At 41.1% G+C, this 24,559-nt stretch overlaps 1 protein-coding gene across 4 annotated transcripts in view; it reads right to left on the bottom strand.

The window, feature by feature from the left end:
* Nucleotides 1–23,571, bottom strand: part of GALNT1 (polypeptide N-acetylgalactosaminyltransferase 1) — a 92,377-nt gene extending 68,806 nt beyond the window's left edge. The window contains exons 1-3 of one of the 4 annotated variants that reach the window (XM_075142356.1): nucleotides 22,949–23,570; nucleotides 21,888–21,943; nucleotides 20,881–20,941 (exon numbers count right to left, since the gene is read on the bottom strand). The gene's annotated coding sequence lies outside the window, so the exon portion shown is untranslated. Of the gene's footprint in view, nucleotides 1–20,880; nucleotides 20,942–21,887; nucleotides 22,517–22,948 lie in introns of those variants that run through there. The other 3 variants (XM_075142357.1, XM_075142358.1, XM_075142355.1) reach the window with 3 other exon arrangements.
* Nucleotides 23,572–24,559: the final 988 nt, after the last annotated feature.

The following is a 24,559-nucleotide window of genomic DNA, read 5'->3' as shown; positions in this document are numbered from 1 at the left end:
CCAGAAACGGGCAAAAGAAACCAAGGTGAAGAAGATGCACTGTGCCCTTTCATTTTCTTGATGTAAATCCTAAGTAACTCAGAAAAAAGTAATAACCCATACACACTGCTGGTGTGGTCAGGAGACCTGGGCACCAATAACAGAGTATGTAGGTGAACAAAACCAAGAAAGCATTTGCTCAATAGCAGTTACGAGTACTTAGATTAAGGCTACCAGTAGGCATTAGCTTTCAATACTCCATACCATGTTACACTGCTACACAATTTAAACTGAAGACTACTTCTGCTTTAAACTGTGCACACAAATAGCTACAGACTTCAAATGAAATTGTTGGAGGTGGGATTTTGGAACTTGGAATCCAAGCAGCTTCTGTTAATAAGAAGTTCTCACATCAACTCCAGGTATTTCACAGGATGAAAGTTAGATGAGGATGATTCTAGGCAGAGATCTCCCTTGCCAATAATTTTTACTGTCCTGTTTTATACTCCATTACTACCAGCTAAATATTCTGCCATCACATGCACCAGACCCTCTGCACAGTGGATACCTTAGCTTTTGTAAGTGGCACCTAACAACGAAGAAAGGTTTTTTTGAAAATTGACTTTTCAGGGAAATCCAATACTCTGAGCTTTTATTTAAACCTAAACAAATTTTAGCCAGCCACTTTGATATGCTGACCAGATTCACAGCCACAAATGTTTGTAGAGTGCAAAATATAATTGTCTCGTATTCAAGCGTCTATACTGAACAGCCTCAATATTTGCATTCCCATTATTCAGAGAACTTCCTTCTGACACATTTAATGTTAATAACGGCAACAATCACGCAGAGCTACTTATGCACAATGAAATATCTATTCCTAATTGTCACTCTTTATCCCACTTACCACTTTCACCTCTTCCTAAATATAATATGGAGTGACTGTATGATTTTTTTTAGTCATGCATTATCTTCCCAGTCTGTACAGTCAATTTCTGTTTATTTAGTGACCCACCTCCCCCCCCCCCAAATCACACAGCTACCATAAAGTATGTAGCCAACTCCATTTAATCAGCTTACTTTTCTAACAGCTCAGTCCAGTGGTATGACCCTGCACATGGTCAAAAACATCAGAGCAAGGGAGTGAACAGGGAATAATGAAAACAAGAGAAAATTGTTAGCCTGCCATGAAACTCCAGAGAAAACAGATTCATAACACTGAGAAAACCACATCATCTACCTGTTGGTCTTGAAGTGATCCACAATACATTAAAAAAAAACAGAGCATGCAACAAAACCACCCCGGTTTTATTCCATAATTCTCCATGGCTTTATCTTATACAGAAAGACAGCAAGGGAAATAATCATTTGAATAAATCTTTCTTAATGGAGACAATCCAAAGATTTTTTCCTGCATGCAATTTGTCAGAAAAAAAGTAAGATTCATAGGCATCATTTATAATACAATTAGCAAAGCCATAAACACACGTATGTGTTTAACAGGGTAAAGTACACACTACTACTGTACTATCTCCCCAAAACTTATAAAAAATTTTCAAGGTAACAATTATTTCTATCCAGCTGACATCTAAAGCGTATGCCCTTACTTTTCTTGGGCTTCATCAATAGGTTGTTCACCAACCAAGCAACGATTTGGGCAAGTACAGCCATGCAAACAATGCAGCAGTGCCTTCCTCTCACAGCCTGCTGCCTTCTGGAGACACTGACTCAAAGCAACACAAGCCAACACTAGCAGTGTATGAAAGGGACCAAGAGTGATTGAACCCATACGGTTTTTTTTAAGTAAATATTATTTTTAGAAGTCAACTATAAAATGCTCCCTCCTGTCCCCGCCCCAAATCAAGACTACAGCAAAGCTCACTTTCACTTTGCTCAAGAGTGCTACACTGCTGGAAAGCACGAGAACAAAAAAATACAAGACAATCTACTGCTCTCAACAGTAAAGTGTCTACTATCATATTCAGCATCATTACTAAATCTCTTTGGACGGTAAGAAGTATCTTTCTCATAATTCAAACAGTACCTACATAGAATTGCATAACTCGAAAAAGATAAAAGCTATCTTTCATAACCTCACAACTGCTCTCCAGAAAGACAAAAACCAAATTATTGGCAAATCAGGAGCAGCGCTACAGGTCTGTAAAGACGATCAAAGCCTTTCCTAACTACCGTGATTCAAAAACATTACTGAAGTAATCAGCAAAACCAGTTAATTTTGATAGCATTAATGTACATCAGCCTTAAGTATAAGCACGGAGCGTCAATGGTCTGGGACTTCAGTGGGACTATCAACAAAGAGTTGTGTGTTGACTGCTGCGAGCTGGCAGACACACTCTGCACCTTCTCTTCAGCCACCAGGAAACACTACCCTCATTGTTTCACAAGTATGCAAAGCAACCAGCACGGATTCATATGGAGGATGTGAGCCACAGTGCAAAATGCATTAGACACCTCTCAGCTCCTTCAGTTGACAAAGCATTCACTATGAAGGAACCCAGAAGTCAAGAAAATAAGATTTAGTGTCAACTACAAGTTGTCTGTTCGTTTTGTTTGTTTATGAAGAGTGGGTAATTTAGGTTTTCAGTAATATTTCTATTGTAATGGGCTATTGAAAACTTAAAGACTGAGCTGTACTTCCCTCTCAAAATCTCCACCTTCCTATCCTATGCCGCAATAGCTTCAAACTCCAGTCTTATCTTCTCTCCCCCTACTTGTGAGATTTCAGGTGGGACCAGCAGCAGATGCACACCCCTGACATTAGAGTCAACACATTTCCTGTATACAAAGCATTGACTTTGGACCTCACTGACAACTCTTCACCACAAGTCACATGAAGCTCAGGAGACATCAGATAATTATCGCTTACTGTTACAGCTCAAGTAGTCATCTTCCTCAAAAAATACGAGTATGGCAACAGCCTTAAACTGAGCATCAGCAACTAGGCGGAATCATCCGCTCCTTCCAGTATGCCAACTGGCATTAACCCCAGCTACCTGTATAGATGTGTGCATGTGTACATGTGCATAGGTGTATACACAAAGTGGATTTTTTCATTTAGTTAGAGCCATGAATATGGCTCGACTTCCACTTTCAGAGTACTGTTCTTTGCTAGAAAAAGTGTATGTGACATTAACACTGGCAAACAAACATAGGATCCCTTCAACTGAGAAAGACAATGCTTTCTGTTTAACCTTTTCTAGTCCTCCCCGACTCATCAGAAAAGAGTAAAAGTACCCAAACCTCAGGAAAAAAATCCTATTTAATTATGAATACAAAACAGTTAAATACATAACTACATTAAAATAAATCACAGCTGCCCTCAAATGTTCAGTAAAATTGCATGCTCTGTGAAGATCAATGCTTTCTTCAACAGTGAGCAGAGAGCTTCAGGAAAGCTGTCTGCTATATTCTCAGGTATAATATTCAATTGAATAATCTGTAACCTCTCGTTTTCTGATCTGATGAATAAAAAAAACCAAAACAAACAGTAGGAAAGCTTACAGGGGGAGGGTGTGGGAGAAAAGAGTTTAGGGGGAAAAAAAAAAAATGTATCCGAGTTATTGTCACACCCAGTTTCTCCATTTCCACTGAAAGTTTTTAATGGAACTACAGTGAGTGAGATAACTACAAATATTCCCATTACCTTAGAGATGATCAGAGGGATGCAAAATTATGGACATTCAAATATGCTGCTTTATGGTGCTTAAGAGGTCACAACCTCAGCCTTCCACGGGCCAGGAAATCAGTTTGCAAGTGGCAACAGGCAACTGTGGGATAATAAAATTACAGCAACTCTGTCCTACACATAGAGAAAGGGAACTACAGAATTGTTCTACTTCTATCCAAAGTCTTAGGTTTTTGGAGATCACACACACAGAGTATTATAGTGTGCACTATAGTATATTACTTAAAGTGAGAAAAGTGGGAGGGGGAGGTATCTAAGCAAGATCCTAAGACTTGCCATTCGCAACGGGCAGTACTTGAAATAAATCAACTAGTAAATTTGTAAAAGCAAATGTCAAATTTACATAATACTTCTCAACATTTACAAAGGATCTCAATGATATAATATTTTCTCATGAAGATAATAAACAAAGTGCTAAGTGGTAGAAATCCCCAAAGTAAAACCACTGCTCCACACATCTAATTATGTCTGTTTAGACACTGAGAAATCATTTCTTCCAGCACTCTGGCATAAGAGACAGGCTACTGTCTATTCAGCCCTGTACCTTCATTGCGAAAGAAATATAAATATTAGAGTCCTTACTCTAAACCAAGTAATTGATGGCTGTATACAGAGCTAAAAAAGGCTGTTTATATATTTACTAACTTAGGAACCAAATGTAGCCATAAAAACCCCTCACAAATCAAATAGGAAGTATTCTCTTGCAAGATATATAATTAGCACTTCTTAATCAAAGAGGAAAATGAGAAAATTGTATTCTTGTCCACAAGCTTTTATGAAGCCCTATATTATCACATGTTGCAACATTAGTCCCGCAGTAAGTAATGGAAATATTAGAGACAGCTGTTTAAGAGGTGAACAAGCATATCATAACTCCAAAGTCCAAAATAATGCACTGCTTATTAGGAAGACTTTAACTCAGGGAACAGTAAGTTTACAGCACATAAAAGTAAACCTTTAGAAAAGACTTAGCCTAGAGCACAGAAGCAATACATAGAACCTCCCCTAAGAAAAAAAGCCTGGCCTGGGGACTTGGTTCTTTGAAAATATTAATGCTGTATTTAAAACAAAAATTTTGTGGCGAGGGAAATAAATGGAAGTGAAGAGAGAATGGTTTACTGCCTTCTGCCAGATTTAAAGCATTTCAGTAAGACTGTCTGTCAGTGTCAACAGGAGAATACATACCCTAAAACAACAAACTGCTTGACTGAGCATACATCTTCATAAACAAATACTAACCCTCCCACAGAAATTCTAGTTTCGGCTATCTTCATCTGCCTCCAGGCAAAGCTCTGCTGATTGCAACAGTATCTGAAATTTGGCTGAGCTGACAAATGACTATCATTTCTCATTTGCAAGAGTAGGAATATAACTTTAAACAAAAAAAATTCTTCCATTCTTCTAAGTAGCAACAGGCAGGCAAACATTTTCTGGCTTCAGGTGAGATAATGGTCCCTATTTCAGGAAGTTTTGTTTACCCCAAAGGAACACAGGAAACATTACGTTACCAGATTTCCAAAACAATGGATTCAGTTAGTAATACCGATCCTAACTTCTTTCTTGTCCCTTTCTCTAGAATCAGTAACAGGTAGTTGAAACGGAATACCACGAGCTATTAACACTGTCATAACAAGGATGAGGAAACTGCGACAATAAACTAATGAATTAGCTTTTCTAAAAAAAGCACTGCTGTTTTAATGCAGCCTTTGGCAATGCAGCAATCCGGCACGCAGTTTCCCAAATCACGCTGCAAACCTTAAGGTTTCTTCCTAGAAATACCCTGTTTCACTCAGTTTACTAATTGCTGAGCCCATCAGCTCTTTGCAGTGCCTGTGTTTTTCCCCATACAAACCTAGAAGATACTTCAGTATGCAGGAAGCAAGGTGCGCAGTTTACATATACATCATGCCTAAAATCAAGTCAAAAGTCATGAACACTGAAAACCAGCACTGCAGCTCAAGGAACAGATAATAACGTCCCCTAGTCCCTAAGCATTTGCGTCTATCCCCACGCTCCTTTCTGACATCACATTTGGGTACAGGTTAGAGCTAATTTAGGACAGAAATGTACTGCAATACAGAAAATTTTGCAATCTATTTCACAATACATGCCTAAGGAAGGGAAAGAATGGCCAGGCAAAGACTGTTTACTTCGGCAGCAGTGGCAGACTGGTGTGCTCGTGAAGCTAACAACCTAATTCTTAAATTTTGAGACTTGCCATTGTTGTTACACTAAATCTCAACAGGCCTGTTACATGGTAATTATGTCTTCTATTTTCCCTAATTGTTTGTTTTTCAGTTATTCTGTATCTGTTTTCCATCTCAATTTAAACACCTCTTTAGCAGCTGCTGTGGACCAGGAACATTGTGAATTACATCATAACATCATGATGTAGGGAAGGATTATTAATCTGATACCTGGCAGACTGCTTCAGGGTCTGAGAAATTTTCACTACTGGAAATCTCCATCAGCTACTCAGATGTAAATTCAACCATTTAGCATTTTCAGTAACTGGAAAGACATCAGTTGTATAAACTCTTGCTTCCCTAAAACACCTGGCTGGTTCAGGGTTGAGGAATAAGTCTTGTTTGAATATTCTAGAAAGGGATGAAACAGGAATCTTCATATAGAAGCTCATCCTAGGGTACATCAAAAGTTAGGTAGCGATACAAAAACATTCAGAATGTTTAAGTTTCTAATGAACTTCTAAAAACAAAGTTACTAAACATAAAATAGTGTAACAAGCAGGCTAGGTACTTGCTATGTTGAAAGGAAGGTCAGGATATAGAGAGAACTACGACTTACAGAAGAATAAAATCTGAACATTTTATTTGATAGCAGGTATGCTATACCACAGAACGCTTCAGCAAGCACCAAAATGAAAGAAGGCACCTTCTAAAAATACAGTTAAATAAAAAGCGATAAAAATATGAATGTACTACTTTTGTTCAATCAACACTGAATTATTCTTACTCCTTTAGAAAGATGGGAAAAATCTTTGGAAGTCTATGAGATTACTAAGACTATGCTGTCTTAAACCACTTAACCCGAAATGTTTAATTTGACATCAAGAAAAGCAAGCAGGAAGCTCTCAACACTTTTGCACACCTCATGACAGGCCAAAACAAAGCCTCCCAGCTCCTTCAGCTTTCAGCTCAACTGTTTGACAAAGTCGTACCCTTAGCAAACCACTTCTTAACATTGGCTCACCTGGAAAGGATCAACTAACTTTTTTGTATACGTTAGGAATGTACTATGTTTTTTTAAAGACTCAAATACAATTCATCATTAGTAACTAAACTAGAGCAGCAGTGCCAGCTGAAAAAGCATTTCTAAGACCTTCCTCTGCAACTGAAAACTCGGGGCTTGCAACTACCTCCCTGTGAGGCTCCCACCAAAACAGAAGACCACCCATTTGTCAAAATACCTAAGCTGGATTTCCATGGTATGATACGTGAACATTCAGCTTCAAATTACTTTGATATAAAATTAATCAGAACCAACTTACAAGTAGCAGCTCAAGTGCTTCATCAGCTTCAAAAGAACAGCAAGTGCTGAGAACAGTTACTTGCTTTGCAAGCTGGTGTTCTACAGACCAAGTATAGTCAAACCACTGATTTGTCAGTATTGCTCTTAGATTTGCACCAAAAAGCATTCCACACTTCCAGAAACTAAGTTCTAAATAAACTCTAAATAAAAAGACTTAATGATGACTTAAATATGATCCTTTCAGCAAAAGCCTTATCAACCTTCCATATTCATGGAAAAATTATATACAGAGTGGAAAATTAAATTTGATTTTCCATACCATAACAACAATATTCTGCTTACTCATCAAGAATGAATATGGCAAAAAAGTTTGTAAAAGACTTAAAGTTCAGTGTTGTCTTCAGCATATGTACATAAAAGAAAACTACAGGAATTTAGAGAGTGTGTAAATTTTACCTCTTATGTAACTATCTTGTCTGTCTGGTTTGAACTACCATGTAATTTTTTGCTCAAGAGACATCACATCTTATCCAAATATATCAACTGTCTTGTCTACCTCCTCAACAATTATTCCAACATACCCCGGGGCTATAACAGTATCCCTGATGCTGTAAATGAAAGCAGACGGTATGCGTATTTTACATTTTATTGGGGTAGATAAATCCCTCCCATTTCTTGCAGAGATCCCACTGATAATTTCCTGCTAATCATAGCTTACCCTCTTTTGCCTGAATTATATCAATGTCTTTAGCATTTAAAGCATTTTTTTTTCCCCATTTTTATGTTTCCATTTCCAGAAAGCACAAGCAAGCACAAAAAGGAAACTAAGTCCTATGCCAAGAGTAAATTTTACTCGTCAGAGTCAAGAGGGGTGGGAAGGAAGACGGTCAAACTGATTTTTTCCTAGCTGAAATTGGCTAGACAGGCTAATCATGCTAGTCAAAACTTTCACTTGCCAATAGGTAGATTCTCCCCAGTCAACACTTCCACATTCTCTTAATAGTTCTGGATTTGCAAACTCTTTTACTAATTAGCTTGCTAGACAACCATAACTGTCACTATTTGACAAAAGAAAGAGTGAGATGCTATTTAGCCATGTAAATATTTTCATCTTCTAGAGCAAGATATTTACATTTTATTCTCCCTTGCCAATTCTTCTGTTCCCTTCTCCTACAGGTTTTCTGTTGCCCAGTTCCTGTCTGCCTATACTTGGAGCCCCCAACACGTGCCTTTAGGCAAAGTATTGACTAGGAGACTCTTCAATGCTGTTTGTAGCTGCAATAAATTAAAAAGTTGAAAAGCATAACAACATTGCTTCCTTCACATTGCTCAGTGCAGTTGTCCAGGGAAGGCTGGAGATCACAGCTTTAGTCTCATCAACAGGATCTTGCACCAGAGTTCTTATTTCAAAGCTGTTCAGATGCTACCAAAGCCTCTAATTCTGACCCACTCCCAACTACTTTTAATCATTAAAAGATGCTTGGTAACATCACTTATGCCACCCAGTCCCAATTTTCCTCAGTCTCAAACATTTGCTCTTTAAGGCCATCTACTTCTTTTGAAACAGCCTTCAACAAAGCAGTATCTCATTATCAGATTTTATTTTATTTTTTTAAGCAGAGGTCTAGCCTTTGACCATTTACAGCTTACATACTTACTGAAGTAATTACAAGCTGAGGAGCCAACAGTACAGTATTTCAATATTGTGACCCAGTAATTTACTTATAATGCTTTGAAAAGAATGTCAATGACCCATGAACATTACCAGAATGAAGGGAAGTTTGAGCGTAACAGAATGTATTATATTACATGTAATTTGCAAATTTTTGTTAATATGCTAAAAGAAAAAAAAAAAAAGACAGACCAATCCCTGTTAGGCAGATCAGCATAAACACATAATTCAGATACCATTAGCAATAAATGAAAAAATAGTTACAATACACCTTAAGACAATCTATGCTTTTTCTTAGAATTTATTCATTTCAAGACTTGAAGCAACCAACTCTTTTGATGATTATCTTTTTTTATGCCACGAAAGTTGTTACAATATTACACACTACATGTAGAAAAAGCAGGTAATTCAGGTAAAAACTGAAGTGAAAGCATAGGTGACAACAATGTTAAAAATATGTCCACGCTTACATTAACATTTCACTTCTTGGTAATATTCAAGTCCTTAAAATCATATCATTTAGTAGCATTCATTCAAGAAAGTGAGAGAATATTTTTATAAACACTTATACTATTATTTGTGGTATAAGAAGTCTTTCCTAATAGTTTCTGGGACACTACAGTGTAGAACACATGTCCACCAAAGAAACTAGGTCATAACTAAATATCCGACAACTGAATTTGAAGAAAGCCTTAGCAGACAGTTGCTTTATTAATTTTCTCAGCCCACCCTTCTGTACAAGTAGCTGTCACAGTTAAGAAACAAGCCTCGGTTTTCCCAGTGCAGTGAGGCATCCAGTTTAATTTTAGTGTAGAAAATATTAGCACAAAGACAGTGAATTGAGTTTCTTTCATTCCTCTTCCTCATCATATTCAGAAAGTAAATAAACTAGGTTATCACTCTCCCTAATTACATCAGCTTACATAGTCTACATGTACGAACAATTCATTAATCTTCTCATCTTGTCTGAAGTCTGCTCTCCTGTTCTCCTCTTTGGTTTTTCAAGAGAAGAACAGGAGATGGTATACTTACAAAATAGCCACTTTATAAGCTAATTATCTCTTCTATGAGCAGATTTCAAGCTATTCCCATTTTAAAAAAAATACATTCAGTAAATTCAGATTGAAGAGTTCAGAAGCAAACTGTGGAAACTTTGTGTCGCAGCGAAGAAACATGACCAACTACTCATTAATGCATGCAAAGTGCTTTAACTTTTACCACTATGTTCTTCTAAAAAACTACCCTGTAGCAGCAGCTGGCTACTTTTTTATAATTTAAAAGGACCAGCTGCAGTAGGAACAGCAGCACACTGAAAAATACCTGGTGGAATGTCGATGCTTAGAAATAAATTACAGCCTATCTGCAAGCAGCCCTTGCTAAAACAAGTTATCTTGCCTTGTGGAAAGCAGAACTTGTGGCCTGATCTCCCATAGATTTCAGTGAACAGCAATAACCTCAGCGCCTTCCTGCTGCTGCCCCTCACAAGCTCTCCTGTTTTCCTCCAACCCCAAAACATCCATTCCCCACATGATACTATTATATCTTCCCTATGTCTCTTAATTACCAAATCAGCAAGAGGTATCACATGGTAGAGTTTGTTCCAAGGTTTAGGTACCCTATCTGGTCAGTCAAAAACATGGCTCACTGGTGAACTGGCAGGCTAGAAAAGAACAGGCAACTGCTGAGCTGTTGAGTTGTCTTTCTTCTTCCTCAGCATCAATTTTCTCCAAACTTGTGCCAATTTAATATTTTGGGGACTTTTGCCCATCGCGTATGACCAAAAGCAGCCTACAAACTGGGAGGGAGAGGGCGCGGGGGAAGAGCAATGGAGGGCTGAAGGCGAACAGAGCAGGAGATCAAACCACCTCAAAAGGCAACTCTTCCTCTCGGGCCAAAGCGATTTTTGTTGCCTGGCTGGGGCAAGCATTCACGCAAAAACACTATTAGCTTTTACAACAAGAACTACCACAGGGCATGATGTTACCACATTTGACATACGATGAGAAAACAGACAAACTGCAGGCAGAGAACAGAACCCAGCCAGCGCTGGTACGGCCAGGGAAAGGCCCCTCCATCACTTGAAGACTAGACGTTTGATCCATACAGATGCAGCCAAAGCAAGTGCCTTCAAGTTTTTTCAAAATGTCCTTCAAATTTCTTGTGTATTAAAGTTTTGTCTTTAACCTTCCTCTCTCCTGAAAGAATCATGTAAAAAAATGTTTATTTATAACTCTATTAAGTGTTCTTTTTGAAGCTGAACAGAAAACACTTTCTTCCATACACCTTCATTTACAGCAGATACAAAGATTTTCAGACATATACACAGTTTTAAGACAGAAGTCTTTTAAAATTTCCCTAGCCTATATACAGATTTCATAAGCTTGGAGGTTTTTCAGTAACGTTCCTCCATAAGCATACAAGCTGTTATAAATACATACTCTTTTTTTCCTCCATCTGAAACAAATCCCGTTTGGAAAAGGAAGATAATTCTTCAAGAACTGGCTCAACTTTCTCCTTCTTGTGTCTGAAAGTGACTGCTCAGCCCATGACAAGTTTCATGATGCCAAAGCAGTAGCAGTTCCAGCCGTCACCAAAGAGCCAAATTAATCCCCTTTCCTCCAAACCGCAAGACTCAGATTTGGAAATCTTTAAAGACAGTGTTTGTCACTTGGGCCACTATGTTCATTTCCTCTTCAATATGCCTGGCCATAAACAGATTTCAATTTACTTCAAAGATGCCAGTCATCACTTTTCTCTTAAAAAAGTATTGTCTCTCTCTCTCCTGCCATATCCTAGTTTACCTTTTGTGTCACAGCTTGATACATTGTTAAAACACAAAGGAACTCACTAAGTTATTCAAAATACATTGAAATATCTCTAGTAAATTAAATTATGTCACGAACTTGCATGCAAAAGAAAATACAAGACCTCACGCCTTTTCTGAATACTCTCCAAGCACCAGTACAGTAAAATGAACATTCTCAGTAAGTTAAGGTAAGTTTCTTTTTTTTGTGAAATACTTGAGTTACACTAAAAAAGTGATGATTTTGTGAAAAAGGTTGAGCTTCACTTTCAGACAGCCAGGTCTCTAAGACATGTCAAACTATATATCAAAAAACCCAAACTGCTAGCCATTTCTATTATTCTGACTTCTCTCAGATACATTTCTCCACTCCCATTCTTGAATCATTACCATATCCTTCTGAATAAAAATTAATGATACACCCAACCACTCATTACACACCCAAACAAATGGAAGAAATGGAGAAATCACAAATTATGGAAAACTGTTAAGCTGGTATGCTACAACAGTAATTGATAAGAGCTGTTTTAAACTAACAATTAGCCAGCATTTTACAAGTGACAGACACAGAAGCAAACACAGTCTCTCAGAATAACAAGAAACTGTTCTTCTTTCTGCTCCATAGATATAGACTGTACAGCTCATCCCTACAGACGGAAGTGGCAGTGAATCATAATTTCATTAGCCTCTGCAACAAAAGATAGTTTGATTATATGAAAGTTGGTATCAAATATTTTACAGGCTGAGTTGAAAATTTAGCTATGAGGATCCCAAGGTCAAACATTTGATTTGGAAATCAGTGCCTGACTTGCATGCTATTTAAGTCTGGGCTCTTCTGCATAGAAGTGACAATAAAGAAAGCCTGCTCATTTTAAAAACCATGCCATTGTGGATTCTTTGTTTAAAAGTGCTAGTGGATTAACGCAAACTAATGACTGCAACTCAGTGCCATTCAACTCTACTGCAAATAACACGAGGTATGCTATAAAAAAATAAAAGGCATTGTTTTCCTGGCAGAAGCCAAGATGTTTTATGAAGTTTTCAACAAAGAGGAAAATGTGGTTAAAAAGACTCCTTAGATGTCTTTCAAATATACATAACACTTATGAAATATAGAGAAACCATTGTTTCAGCTCTAAGAAGTTCTTACTGTGTTTGGAAGCACAATTTGGGGGGAAAAAAGGAATAGTCATGATAGTCTAAAACTGCATAAGAAAGCCTTGATCTAATCCAAAGCAAGAAAATTACATATTATTGTACTTCTGTGAATCAGATCACAGCTGAGATTGGGACAATTGGTTTCCTGCACACAGCAGATTTCAAGCATTAACTGGTTGCAGAAGAGTGATTAGTTTCCCTGGACGTGGAAAGACAAAATAAAAGATGTGATCTGACAACTCTGCAAAATCCAAAAGGAACTAAAAGAAAGAAACATGAGGAAGGAAAGAAAGAAAATAAATAACTTCCAGAAACAAGGGGCTTGGTTTTCTGTTTTTTATAGGGTTTCTTTTTTAAACATTTAACAAATTCAATATACAAGATTACTTGGTTTCCTTCGGGCATTGGTTACCTTACATTTTTTAAAATTAACTACTGCAGATATAAAGTTTTTATGATTTAGAACTGCAGTGCAAAATTAGATATATAGCCTGACAAGCATATTTTGATAGAGAAAAAAGTTTTGTGCTGAGTCTGCATACACAAGGTGAACGTTGCTTTAAAGTGTTTTAACCAGTTCTGGTTACTCACTAGACTCCTAGAATTGTTCATTTTTTTAAAACACCCTTTTTCGTTTGATGAGATGACAGCATAGCAGAATAATGCAAATAATATTATGAAACAGTACCTGAATTTGTAATACCCTCACCTCCCCCCCCAAAAAAAATAGCCTTTGACTTTTAACAACTTTACCATATGCCTTTTGAATATATAAGTTAAGATTTTTTCAGATGCTTTTGTCAGGGTAACTCTGATTCTGCTGTACTGCATTTAGGTATCTTTCTTCCAACTACACTTTTACAAGAGTTGATGGATTGTTTAATATTTTCTGCAGGAGTCTGTTAGCGTTACTGGACACTCACGGTACCAAATTTTGCTTCATCCTTCAACATTTTGTACAACAAAGTAGAATTTCAACTACAAACTACAAATTATTTTAGGCTTGATAAAATATTAATGCAGCTCCCAGCAATTCAATGAATCTATTCACAGCCAAACATCAAATACAGATTTTAGAGCATGCAAAACCTATAATGAATACTATTTTTTCTAAAGCTATACTATCAATACTTTTTAAGCTCTCAGCACATTGGAGTTATTTTGATGGCTAGATTATTGACCATTTACTTCTGGAACTCTGCACAGCTGAAGCAGTCCTTAAGGATGATGTTGATCTATACACTCTGAAAATATGTTAGTCCAATGTTCATAAAATCTGTGATGCCATACGTTAAAACCAATTTGAAGCTGAAAAAAAAAATTCTTTTTTTATGAGTATGCTATCTAACATACCAGCAGCTGCCCCGTTCTGTTCTGCTTTAGCAGGGAACTCGAGCTTTTACAAAGAATAAAGAATTCCTGTGCATCCTTCCTGTCACATTATTCTCCCTATTCAGTTCAGTGCCCAAATAAACCACAGTAGAAGTTGAAGAAAAGGGACCACTGAGCAGCTTGGAGTTGTTTTCCCACAGCTATCTTGGACCACATTTCCAAAACATTACCAGTCTGTTCTTTAGAGGCCAGATACTTAGATTAAAGCTAAGTCTCAAGCAAATGCAAGTTTAACTTACTGGGCTTTCCTATCCTATCTGTAACCCTTTTTATACACCAACAGCACTGGAGCAAGGAGTAAGTCATGATAAGAACCTAAAGACCTTTCAAAGTTTGTGAGAACATACAAAGAGTGTATAGTTTTTAATCTGCACTAAGGCTCCTAAAGGTGGTACTGCAGTTTCCTACGCCCTGAAGTTACTGAACTGAACGACTCCGTATTTTTCATGCTGTTTCTGAGACTCTCAGTTCAGGAGAATAAACCACAAAATCAAATATTTAGAAACGTCAGCCTGAAAAAGGACTTCAATTTTAAAACCTCTCTTTGCAGGCAGAGGGCCTTAAGGGGTGAGTTTCATTTTTCTTGAAATATATATTTCAAATAAATATATTTAAACTGTAGTACCTCTGCTGCACTTTAGGAAGCTTAATATTTGTAGTATGATATGCACATGTCTACACTATCTCCAGAATTTGAAAACTGAAAACAAAATAGGTTTACTAAACTATTACTAATTTAAGTACCTATGTTTCTTAAACTTCTGATCAGTGAGTCCTGAAGAAAAAATTGCAAGAGTATATTGGAAAAGGGGTGAACAAAGTCATACACAGCTTGCAGGTGTGGGGTTTTTTTGGCTATTCTAAGTAGATCTGTTATTCCAAGTATCTCTTTGGAACAGGACTGCTCTGGTATGCTGTCTTCAACCATTTTTCAAAGATAAAGATAGCAGACATTCATTTCACTCACATGATACTACAGACAGTAGAGTTTAAAACCACAAAGTGATCTTAAAAAAAAAAAAGTTCTGTGGAAATGCATCTGCATTAACTTCTTTACGACAGTCACTAACTCACAAACTGGACATGCAAAGTAGTATTCCAATCAGCAGAAATTGATGTAGTTTCTTACAGAAGTACTGTCTGGAGACAATAGTCAAAGCTGAGTTTTGCATCTAGAATTAGGATTCAGCTTCTGCGTTTGAAAAAGTGTATCAATCCCAATTACCCTGAGTACACAATGAACTAAAAATTAAATAAATCCATTAGTTTAATTTTAACTTAAATGAGTCCTTAAAGATACTTACAGAAAGTCCCATCAGTGAATATTCTCTCTTCAACGTATTTAATGCAGAAACATCATGAACAGGATATGCACATAAGAGCCCAGGTTGTTCTTAATGCTAAATTATTCATAATGGTAATCAAACTGATGAATGTCACACAAAGTGAAAGCACAACTCTGACCAATCTTATTTTTTCACCTACAACTAATTTGCACTTGAACCATCTGAAGATTCAGAAGCCTATTGTACTTGTGGTTTGGGGGTTTTTTGGTATTTTTGGGGTTTTTTTGTGGTTTTTTTTTTTTTTTTAAAAGTGTCACCTAGCAAAGTTAAGAACTGGCCACGTGAAATTACATCTGCTTGTCACCCACTTTTGGCTGGGGTGAGAGATAGCTTTATGCTTGGTCTTAGTCCTTGCTCATCCTGCCACTCTAGTTAAACTCATTTTAGAACATCGTTGTGGAGACATCTGATTAAGACCAGTACTAGATACCTCTTTCTCTTTATAGAGGTCTATGGTCATTTGATCCATTTTTCATTCTGCTTTTCAGTCAGTTTCTTCATTGAGATATGTAATGAGCGCTTCCAAATCTCTCTACACACTGACAATTGATTCCAACCCGTTACCAATATTCCCATCCCCTGGTTTGTTCCTCACAGAACCCTCCAAAGAAACCAAAATTTATTTCCCTCTCCCTGGAAGAATCCTGGCATTATCACTTCCCTTTTAATTTTCAGTGTAATTCTGGTTATCATTCACGATTTGCACTAAAGCATTGCTAGCATGCAGAGTGCAGACTTAAATGGCATGGAAAAAGATAAGGTAACAACGATCTGTGGCTACAGAAAAATAAACAGATTCAGATTCCAGTTCTTCAGGCTCTGTTGGCCTCCATCATGTTGTGCCTGTAAAATGAGGCTAGTATTCCTGTCTCCTGTAGAACTACTTAACATGAGATATTTATGCACTGGGGCCAGTCTTGTTCAGTATCTTTATCAATGATCTGGATGAGGGGATCGAGTGCTCCCTCAGTAAGTTTGCAGACGACACCAAGTTGGGCGGGAGTGTTGATCTGCTGGAGGGTAGGAAGGCTCTGCAGAGGGACCTGGACAGGCTGGATCGATGGGCTGAGGCCAACTGTATGAGGTTCAACAAGGCCAAGTGCCAGGTCCTGCACTTTGGCCACAACAACCCCAGGCAACGCTACAGGCTTGGGGAAGAGTGGCTGGAAAGCTGCCCGGAGGAAAAGGACCTGGGGGTGCTGGTTGACAGCCGGCTGAACATGAGCCGGCAGTGTGCCCAGGTGGCCAAGAAGGCCAACGGCATCCTGGCCTGTATTAGGAATAGTGTGGCCAGCAGGAGCAGGGAGGTGATCGTGCCCCTGTACTCGGCACTGGTGAGGCCGCACCTCGAATACTGTGTTCACTTTTGGGCCTCTCACTACAAGAAGGACATGGAGGTGCTGGAGCGTGTCCAGAGAAGGGCAACAAAGCTGGTGAAGGGTCTGGAGCGCAAGTCTTATGAGGAGCGGCTGAGGGAACTGGGGTTGTTTAGCCTGGAGAAGAGGAGGCTGAGGGGAGACCTCATCGCGCTCTACCACTACCTGAAAGGAGGCTGTAGTGAGGTGGGTGTTGGTCTCTCCTCCCAAGTAACTGGCGATAGGACAAGAGGAAACATCCTCAAGTTGCGCCAAGGGAGGTTTAGATTGGATATTAGGAAAAATTTCTTCACTGAAAAGGTTGTCAAGCCTTGGAACAGGCTGCCCAGGGAAAGGGTTGAGTCACCATCCCTGGAAGTATTTAGAAGATGTGTAGATGTGGTGCTTAGGGACATGGTTTAGTGGTGGATTTGGCAGCGCTAGGTTAACAGTTGGCCTTGATGATCTTAAAGGTCTTTTCCAAGCTAAACGATTCTATGATTCTATATTATCATAATTCCTGTAGCTGACGGGAAGCACCAGCTGAAGCTCTGGAGTCTATTCTGATGCACTGTAAAAAAAAAAAAAAAATCAAAGAACACGACATACCGTCTCACTTGCCTGTAACAAGTTCTCACAGGCAACTTGGATGTTGAATATCATCCTGATTCAATTGTTCCACGTAACTGGTGGGTGACAGATTTTGTCATATGACTTCACTTACACATCAGGAATTCTCTAACATGAAGAAATACTGGAACTCAACATGAATATGGTACCGCACCCCACTACAAAGGAATACTATTTGTATACAAAAAATGCTAAGAGTTTATCTACAGGAAGAAAACCCACAAAAAAAAAATTCCTAGAGATTGTACCACTTGCACAGCTTAACCAATATTAGCACTAGTGAAAATAAAGTAGGCTTTCCAAAACATTTACAATATTACACTGACTTGCAATTTACAGGACAAAGTTTTAAAAAGCAAGACGAACGTTATGGAACAAAAGAGCAGTTCACACGTTCTGCCTCCAAAGGATGCTAACGTTCTTTCAGCTAGACAGCAGAACACTGAACTGGCTTATCTTTTGGATAAGTTTTCTGACAGAGTCAAGTTTCTGAAAGTTGATACCAGCATGGCACAAGGAAAAAAAAAAAGTATGAAAACACTTCCTTCCTTAACTAGGAATTAATTTCACAGCAGCTGTACATCAGCGGGTCCCACAGTCTGAATTTCCACAGCAGCAAACGGCTGCTGCTTTATACTGTTCTTCACTGGCAGTAACTTCTCACAGAACAACAAACACAAATGTCTTAAGAACCATCAGATTACGCAGAATAGCAGTCTACAACACAAATAGTGCTCAATATCCCTACCTGTATATCTCTCTCAAATGCTGGAAAAGATCTGATAATAAAGGAAAAATACATGAGCTGAAACTATCAATGAGAACTGCGGTGGTCATTAAACACTGATTCCAGTGAAAAGGCACCATTACAAAGCTCTGACTATTGAGGATAACTTTTTAATTCCACAGAAATGAAGCTGACCACTCCAATACCAAAACCAAATACCTCGGCAAACAAACAAACAAACAAACAAGACGTTTTGAAGCCACTTCACAATCAAGTCCTATACCATAGTTACCTACCACTTAAAGGCAGAAGAAGATAAGACAAAAAAAAGTTGCAGGTTTGTCTTTTTTTTTTTTTTTTTTTTTTTTAAAATGATTGAAAATAAAGCCCTGGATCACAGAAGCAAGGGTAGTAAGTGATATCAAGAGACAATCTAGGGAGACCACCTTGCCAAGGGTACCTTTTCTTAACCGACCAGGTCTCCAAGCACATTTGCTTTCAACTGACGTTATCAGCTAAACACACCTTTCTATCTTGACTGCTCAGTTCCATTGGCCCTTCAGACAAAGACACAAGGAATCAAAGTCATATTTCGTACAAGAAACCACAAACCACCACTCAGTACCCTGCATAGTCCAGGGCTTTAGAATTCCAATTAATTCTCTTTAGTGGATTATAACCAGACCTTTATGTGAACCTGACAATAAGAACGCCTCAATGAGTTGGGAGTTACTACAACAGTACATGCACAAGGTATTTATGCAGAGCTCTAAGTCACAAGCTTCTAATTCAGCCGAAAGTAAATGCCCCTTAAGAATCTTTGTATTTCATAGTGTAAAACCATATTTAAGTAATCAAAAAGTGAATAATAGAGCAGTTAGCCAGCTCTTTAATACATTAGCTAAAAGTATATCAATTCCATTGATTTTTACGATGGGCTGATTTCACATAATAGATTAAGCTGGCTAGAAAGACGGTAAAAGGGAAAAAATGCTTTGCCAGAGTTAGTGGAAGATGGTGTCAAAATGCTTTTACGACAAGCATACAGTTAAAACATTTTATTTGGGGATGTTAAATTTAGAATACTACTTTCAAGAACAAATTTGGTGCTAAAAGTTGAGTAAAAGCCATGATTACAACACTGCAGATATATTTTGCAGATTTCAGTTATGTTTTGCTTTAAATATTTTGTTTTATTCCTAGCTGAGAAACAGGAAGCTTGGACTATGAATATGTGGTCAAACTTCAACATGGCAAAAGGTTAACAGCAGGATGCTTCAAGGATCCATAAAGCAAGCAACATTTAAAGGCATTAATTAATGATCTGGAAAAGAAAGTAGAAAAGTTAACAGTTGTGTAGGTTAGTCAAGACCAAAAATGTAACCAACTGGGAGCTGATCAACCATGACGTACAGCTAACACAGCGGCAGACAAAATTCAATGTTAATAAATGCAGAAGAAGCGTCACTGAAAGTTAAAGACAGAATTATTAGTATGGTTAGCAACCTTCTAAATTAAGTAGACCTAGTACAAACAAGAGGATTACAAGCATCCCTGTGGAACTCAAGGAAGATCTCTGTTCAGTATGAGAATGTAGCTATTGAAAATTAAAAGTATCAGGATTCAAAAGCAGCAGTGGCAAGCAGTAGCAAAACTGTGGTATCTTCATACAAAACTAGTGCTTTTTTGTTAATCGTTACTTGAAAAAGGCTGCTGCAGTATTAGATTAGGTGGAGAATGAGAAATTAATACTGTTAATACAAAGAATCACAAAGCAAGACATGAAAAAAAATACATAGTTGCAAGTAGACTAAACAACATAAACAGAAGGGAAGTAATTTACACCTCAAAAATTAAGATGCTGCTCAGTGAAAGTGGGAAGTATACAGCTCAGAAGTATGCTTTTTTGATACAATGCATAATTAAATATTCAAAGTAATTTCTAGTGCGTCTTTGTAATAAAGAATCTGCCAATAGTCAAAGGAAAGAAAACTGGACTGGGATGAGGAACATCACATTTAAGGATCCAAGCCTACCTTCTATTAAGTATTGGTGTAAGACCCATACCAATACAGAAATATTCAACATTTGCCTCCTTTAACACTTCTTATATCTGCCACAAGCTATTCATCTAGATGAACTCCAAATAAGCTCGACTGCCACAATTTCAATGCTAAAATCACCATGTTGGCCCTGCAAGGGGGGGTACACACACCAAAAACACCACCTTCCAACCAAACTTTAAAAATCAAGATCCTGAAGAGCAACACTGGAATGCAAAACATACACTATAATTTGGCCTAAAGGACAGCACTTCAGACTTCCAGATTGTGGTTAATAATTTAAGACAAATAAAAGAACTCCAATCTTCTTGACAAAGTAATTGGTTTATAAGTATGAAACAGCACCATTCTCAAAAGCAACCATTCCAACTGCTAAAGGTGTTTTAATGCATCTTATACAAAAAAAAGTTGTATTTCAATTTGTAGGCCAGTCCTTTTCCTTGTAAGCACTGAAGGCTCCCAATACAGGTCAACTTGCATCTAGAGATGGTTCCTGCATGTCCACATAGAAGACACTTAAAGAAACAGACTGGGGAGGACTGCAGAGCCGAAGACCATACCATTTTGGTCCTGTGAATCAAACTTTGTGCCAGGTAGATAGTCTGAGATGTATCATGTGCACTAAAAAAAAAAAAAAACAACCACTAAATATATAAAATGCAAAATCTGTCAAGAACCTCTTGTCTCTTGAACTAAACATAATGTAAATTGCATTCAAATGATTTAAGTATTTGGAAGTGCCCTATTTTTAGATGAGTGTCCCTGGAGCTACTTTTTGTTCTCATCCCAAAGACAAACATCACGCTCTTTCTGTGATAGAATAAAGAAAAATACTTAACAAGTTTGCAGCTAATGTATAGATTATCAACACGTATGCAACAAAGAAAGGACAGCAGGGTACTATTTCACTAAAGCAGCAATTTGGCATTGAAATTTACTCTTAATTACCTCCATTCTTTCTCTGTATAGCTTATTCCTGAACTCGTTTGAATAAATCCAGTTTGAAATGATGAGGGGGGAGGAATAAATCTTTGTATAAAAGTGAAACAGTACCACCTCACCACTAGGCTACGCAATGACTGTCACACGGTATTTTTAAAACATTTCCATGACTTTCATTAGTGTCTTTGAATTGCCCTTTTCCTACAGGAACAAGGTGTATGAGGAATAAGGTATCCTCATTCACACAGCTTACTATTCTGAAAAGCCAGGCAGCATCCAATAATAGTCCAAGTGTTATCATTATCACCTTGATCTCAAGGGTGGCTTGTATGTGGTGTCCTTGCCAGGTACCATTTGTATCATTTTTCTGAAGATGACCATGCTGCCACAATCTCCCTATCAACAATCATTTGAGGAATATTTATGTCTGATGTGCATTCATGTTTTACAGATAAGGTAAGCCTGATAAACTGCAGCAAATTCAAATTCAAAGTGCCGGCCATACCACTTAAAAAAGGCCAACATCACAGGAGGACACGGACAAAATTCCAAGTCACAGAAAATGATGAAGCTGGCACTAGAAAGTGAAATGCTTTCTCCAATATAAGCAATCCTTTGTATTTACCAGAAAAACGAGTTCTGTGGTGTTCCAAGTGTTCAGAGTAGCATGATCTTCACTGCCTTTGCAATGGAGCGAAGTTGAGAATAGCAGTGTATAGAAATACACGGTTAGTTACATAGTTTTGGTTTGCACAGCTGTTGGCTATGTTCATTTACAGTTCATGTAGTGCCAACATCATTTATATAAACAGAAGAGGCTGGTTCACTCCTGTTCATCGCCATAAAAGTTATTTCTCTCAGCAGCTGCTGCACAAAAATCAGTTTCTATTTTAGTATGTCACCCTGTAAGTTTACAAAGTGGCAGATTCTAGAGGCTGCTAAAAACAGAAAAAGAAACTTGGCCGTACTTAATAATCAACGGGGCGGGGGGACGGACGGACAGCACACACTTCTGCTTTCTGGGAGTGGAGGGAGGTAGCACGGGTAAAGTCACATGAAAACTAAGTTGCTTTAGGCAACTACTTGGAATGAGAGCCTTAGTTTCCCCGATCCTCTTCAGCTTTATGAATTAAAAGGAAATAAAATAAGGCTGATCCGGATTCCAGCAGATAAGAGAAAGTCTAAAATATTAGTCACATGTTGTGTAATAACCATTAACTGATGGAACTCGATGTGACAGCGGTGCGGAGGTAGAGCCGGGGATGCTGCCACACACACACAGACACACACAGAGGGAGAGGCTGCCGACACGGGGCAGCTCCCCGACCCCTGGAAGCAGCAACAGGACGTCCCCAGCCCCCCCGCCCCCCACCCTTCCCCGGCAAGGAGCAACTTGGGGAGCCGCTGGAAGGCAGCACGCGGGCTGCCTGTGCCCGTCCCCCCCCGCCCCGCTCCTCCCCGGCGGCTGCCCCCCGAGCAGGCTCCGCGGCGGGGCCGCCCCGCTCCTCCGGCCACCCGGCGGAGAGGAAGCGGCGATCGGCCGAGGCGGCGGTTCCCCCGCCGGCGGCCGGAGAGGGGAGAAGCCCGGCGCTGCCTGAACTTGGCGCTTCCCCTTCCCCGAGCCCCAGCGCGGGGCGGGAGCGGGGGGGGGAAGCGGAACCCGAGGCGCCCGGAGCCCGCACTCACCTCGGCCCTCTCCGTCGCTGCGGGGCGGAGGAAGGGCGGCCGGCCGGCCGTTGAGGGGAGGCAACGGGCGCCGCCGGCCCCGCCGCTGCTGCGCCTGTCACCGGGCGCCCGGGGAGGAGAGTCCCGCAGGGTAAATCCTGCGGGCGGCGGCGGGGAGGGGGACGAGCCGCGCACCGCCCGCTCGTCGCGGCGGCCGCTGCCTCGCACCAAGTTGAGGCGCGGCCGCCGTTGCCGTTGCGCAGCCGGGCTGCCGGCGGCGGCCGCTGCCGCTACAGCCGCGGGGAACCGGCGCCTCCGCTCGCCGCCTCTCTCCGCGGCCGGGGAGGGAGTGCTGCGCCGCCGCCACCGCCGCCTCGGCCCCCCTCTTCCTGCGGCTGCCGGGAGCCGCGCTCCGGGCGCAGCGGCGCGGTCACACGAAGCCCCGCGGAGGAGCCGCCGCCGCCGCCGCCTCCCTCAGCGCCTCAGAGCCCGCAGCTGCAGCCCCCCGGCGGCGCCCGCTCCGCATGCCCCGATCTCCGCGCACCACCGCTGCCGGCGGCGGCGCCCCCGCCCGCTCGCTCGCTCGCTCGCTCTCCCGCGCGCGCCGCTGCCGCTCGATCCCTCCTCAGCGCCGCGCCTCCATCACCGGCGCGGGGGCGGCGGCGGCGGCGGCGCGGGGGGCGGGCATAAGGGAAAGGGGCGGTGACCGCCCCGGCGCGCGGACACGTCCCCCGCGCGCCCGCGCCCCCTGGGCGGAGCCCGGGCGCCCCGCCCCATCCCGCCGCTACCCCGGATGTGCGGAGGGGCGCGCGCGCTCCCAGGGGTGCCGGTGCCGCGGGGCGGGCGCGTGCGTGCGTTCCCGCCGCTCCTCCCCCGGTGCAGCAGAGCTGGCGGGCGGCGGTGCCCTGGGGGGCGGGGGGGCGCTGCTCGTTTCGGCCGGTTCTAGTCCAACAGGCGGGTGGAAGCGCCGCGTGTCGCCCCGAGCGCCGCTGGGCTGCGGCCCCCCGGCCCGCCGGCGGAGGGTGGGCTGCGCGGCGCCCGGATCTCCGACACGGCCCTGCCGGCTGTCAACGCGCGGCGGCAAGCAGGGGTGGCGGCTTGGCGCGGCGCGGCAGGGTTTGGAGTCAGCCGGCAGGTGCGGTGCTTGCCTGCCTGGTCCCTGCCGCGCTGGCAGCGGCTACACCTGGCGCTAGGTGTGCCCTAGGAGCAGCTCCGGGCTGGGGGGCGTGCGGGGGCTGCGTGACCTGCCAGACTGCCCTCCCTGCGCCCGTTGGTGGGGGCCGCCAGCGACGGCGGTTCCCAGCTCCTTGCTGGGCCACGGATGGCTTTGGGGTGGCTTCTGTACCGCCAGCGTGGCGCGCCGGCTGCCACTCTCGGACCCATGGGTGAAAGAAACCTTGCATCAGGTCGTTGGGCCGTAGCAAGCCGCCTCTTGGCAGCGGCCCCTGAGCACGGCCGCGGGTACGGGGCCCACTGCGGCATCGCAATGCTAGGCGTGTGCCCTACCACAGTGTTTGTGTGCTACGATTATTTAATACAGCTAGAAAATTACTTCAACACACCCCCCCCCCAAGACATATTTTGACACTTGAATTCTGGGAAGCGTTTTATCTTTCCCTACTCTTAAATTCA

This window comes from Calonectris borealis, chromosome 2 (assembly GCF_964195595.1).
Source record: "Calonectris borealis chromosome 2, bCalBor7.hap1.2, whole genome shotgun sequence".
In the NCBI taxonomy this organism is placed as follows: Eukaryota; Metazoa; Chordata; class Aves; order Procellariiformes; family Procellariidae; genus Calonectris; species Calonectris borealis.
Note: the sequence above shows the minus strand (reverse complement) of the source record. Positions and strands in the feature narration are given on the sequence as shown.